The following is a 4,039-nucleotide window of genomic DNA, read 5'->3' as shown; positions in this document are numbered from 1 at the left end:
CTTTTGTCCTGAGTATGCCAATTCAACAGGTCTAATACTAGAACTTGTCTTTGGTCACTATTTCCACAGATGAAATCTGATACCCAAAGCACTTTCCTCTTCAAAGTAATCTCCTGTTGTGCTTTGTGGCCACAATAGTGTCAATCTTGTACTTTCAAAGCCCCATCCATGTGTCAGCTTTGAGTTGCTGTCTGTACATGTCTCTGGAAAATAAAGTTGAAGCTTTGAGGGCTGGCCTGAAAACAATAGTGAACAATATTGAAATTACAGTGTAAAAAAAAACATTTCCCTAAATGTTCCAATTGATTAATATTTAAATGGTGCCCAGCATACAATTAACAAAATGAAACCAATTGTTTAAGATAGTTTGAATCACTATTTCACTTGTGTTTTGTTAAGCGCCATCATTCTATGTTATAATGCTTGCAACAAAAGAAAAGAAAACTTTTAATTTTAGTTTGCGCTGAACAACATGAGTTGCCTGATTTCTGAGGTCAACTCTTCAAGTAGATCATTTAGGCCAGTAGGCCAATAACATTACTTGTTTATTTCTACCCTGCACCAAAGATGAATCGTTATTAGTTTTCATCAACATGGACGCTATTTATTGCATATTTACTCTTCTCCAAGAAGTTTAGACTCATATGATTAAGTATCAGGTAGTGGGTTTGTAGACTTTTGGCAAAGCCCTGAGACTCTGAAGTAACCTAAACAAAAGCAAGCGAGAGATCTGAAGCTCAATCCACACCAATTGATTGGGAATGTTCGAATAACAATGATCAGATTAAAAGAGCGGCAATCTCAATAAACTTGTCATTCATCTTTTCAAGGTTCAATCATATCTGTTTTTTTTTTTGCATAACTATGAGACTATGATTCTAATCCTCAAAGGGACTCTGTGCTACTTGGCTTTGCACTGTAGTCATTCAAGGTCGCAACCCGGCAGGAAATATGGGCTGCCATAGCAACACAAAGATGGCTTCTGAGGGCTTAGCATAATTCTTCCCTAATAGAAAAATAACAGCGGCAAATCCCGTCCTTAGTGAACTGGCTTATTCGATAGAGGCAGACTCCCACCTGTGAAGCACATAGTCAACGCACCAATGTGCAAAGACTACTGGGAGATGAAAAAGGGTCCATCTTTGGAAAGGGGACTGGGGATGGGGGGCCTCAGACCAAGCCAAATTCTTTCTCTCCTCTGAAGCTGAAACAGCCTGCAGTGTGTCTCAGACTAGCTTGAGCTTTTTGAAAATGGACAATATAAGCTGCCAAATGAATCACAGTCTCTAAATAATACTTATCTTTGAAGAGCTTATGCCTCTCTCTCACTTTCTCTTTCTCTCTGTTAAAAGTTTTTTAAAGAATCTGGCAGAAGCAGGTATGGAACAAACCTCATTAGGAGATAATGTTTAAACATTGGAATGAAATAAACTGGAAAATGGAAATATAGAAAAAACTATCTCAGAATCACACAAAGGTTTCAATCATTTTTGTAAGGTGCAATTGAAGTATTCACAGAGTATTGTCCCTTGTTCATTGGTATAACTCACTTCATTGTTTTGTTTTATTGAGAAACATCATGGAGCAACATACAAAACAAAAAGTCAGTTCATGAGAATTATCTAAATCTGCCTTGCAACACCCTCTCACTTCTGACTGTGTCAACGGTGATCACAAAATATCCGCACCCCTCCCTCCCTCCCTCCCTCCCTCCCTCCCACTCTTCTGCCTCTCCTTGTGTCTTTGTTGCTATATACCAAGGAGATGGAGTCTTGTCAGTGTGTGAATCTCGTCAAGATGATGGGCGCTGGGGAGAGCATAAATTACCGCCACACTTGAGAGTGCGAGGCATGTAAGTATCAGCCACTACAGCAGTGCAACATACTCTGCTTATGGAATCACTAATGAGGCGAGATACCCGGCAATGCTACAGCCACGGTGATTGAGCCAACAAATCAAAGGCTTTATGAAATCATTACTGCCAGGACTGGCTAGGAAAATTAAATCATTGCCAAAACACAGGTTTCCATAAGAGGACTGTGCGTACTGTTATGTCTCTCTATACATGTCATACAGAGACTAACGAGTCTGCTGCGATCCTGCTACACACCTGGCTGACTCATTCATTTTCAGCCTCGGTCGATTTCTGTTTGTTCACTATATTATTCCCCGAAGTCTTAGCGTCTGGCTCTGTCACTGCTTCTGTCTTCTGGAGCCCAAAGTATCTGCGCCTTAGATGCAACCTCTATACAATTATTTTATTGTGTATAAAGGATATTCCAGTCAGTCTAGATGGAGTCTGCTACTGTCCCTTGTTCCCGGCTTGGGATAATCTTCTCATAGTCAGAGGTGTTTTCCTATTTTGTAATGCATTGTTCGGAAGCATCTCAGGAAGGTAAAGTGACACCACAACTCTGAATGGAAGATAATTATTATATCATAATGTGCTTTCAGCTTCTGATAGGAATAGCGGAAAAGCTTTCAGGCTGGCTGTTGCCTAATGCCTTATGTCAATAACAAAATCATAGAGTGCTGGAGCAGTGCTGGAGCTCCAAATAGAGTTATCTACCATTTTTGAATTAATCTTTCTAATCTACTATTCCTGGTTGTGATAACCTTAGGGGTGGCTTATTACTACTTAGACGGTGCTTTTGTCATGCAAATAGGATTTCACCAGCTTTCGTTTCTTTTCTTATCTGGCTCTATCTCTCAGCTTCTGGGCAGATGCCCAAAATGTCAATTTTTCTAATTATTTTCTGAAACCATATTCCCATCCCATTGTTTGATGAATGATTTATGCATCCACGTTATAGATTACCATTCTAAATTATGTGTTAATCTTTTTTCTTAGCTGTTTGCACCTGTATGCCATAGAAAACTCTTTATGGAATCCTGAGGCTTCTTGGGGCTCACCCATATTGTGGGCTGATGGGGCTTGGTGTCTTCACCTTGAATGGGTCATGACAGTCATAATGGTGGTATGTGGCGAACCCCTGGTCTGTAAAGTACGCCCTCAATGGCAGGGTGAGCAGCAGAGGAGACAGCGGTGTAATTAAATCAGTACTGGATGCACGATTGACCAGCAAGAGCCCCAACTTCCCTGCTGTTCCCTGAAGGGAATCCTACTGAATCTCCCCCCAAAGCCTCCTGTTTCAGAGACTTACACCGGGCACCTTTCTACATCAAAGACCCGCTCAGCGGCCCTTTCTCAAGGACTCACGTCTCCAGGAAAGAATGGTCCCTGCTCAGATATGGACACCTTTGGTCCAATTTATCTTGCACGGCACCTCCTATCCCCCCCCCCCCCCCCCATCCAGGGACGTTTCCACGGCTGGAGCGGCTATCAGGCGAGATCACACGGCGAGGTGCGGGAACATAAAGGCGAGGAGTTACTGCGCATCCTACCGGGAGCCTCAAAAAGGTTCTATTAAAACGTGTTCAATATGCCGGTCAAGGCTTTCAAAGTGCTGTGCACCCTCTAGCCCCGGCAAACTCAAAGGGCATCAGTGCACGCTTCGTAAGGGGAATCTGGCCCCCATTAATTTAATGAGCCCAGGGTATTAGTATGCCAAAGCCAACTGTGAAGCCTCTCTCCTTTTCCCCACCATCTCTGGTTGAGTTTTTGGAGTGATCCCCCAACTTGGTAGTGACAAAGGAAGAGCAGGAAGAGCAATGTGTGCATCAAATCTGAGATAAATTTCTCAGTCCTCAGAGGGCAATTTCCAACAGTTAGGATCTCTTTGAATGAACTGGAAACGGAGCGTAAGGTGTATTGCCATCAGGAGAACTCTCCCTGCTCTTTGCCTTGACTCACACCCGCTAATGTCTCCAAAGGATAATAGAAGTAGAATGAGCCAGGCGTGAAATGATAGGAGATGCTGGGCATATTTGCATGCCATTATATCAGCATGGGTGGAACTGCTCTGTTTGTTAAGGAAGCATTGTGTCAGCCATTTTGTTTTGTCAGTTGTCAGTTTAGAGTTAAGAGTGACTGCTCTGAGCAAACCTCATGTAGTATTCTGTTCCTTGACTGTTCTTG

The sequence above is a fragment of the Osmerus eperlanus genome, chromosome 13, assembly GCF_963692335.1.
Source record: "Osmerus eperlanus chromosome 13, fOsmEpe2.1, whole genome shotgun sequence".
NCBI lineage: Eukaryota > Metazoa > Chordata > Actinopteri > Osmeriformes > Osmeridae > Osmerus > Osmerus eperlanus.
The sequence above is the reverse complement of the archived record's forward strand: the minus strand, read 5'-3'. Positions refer to the sequence as shown.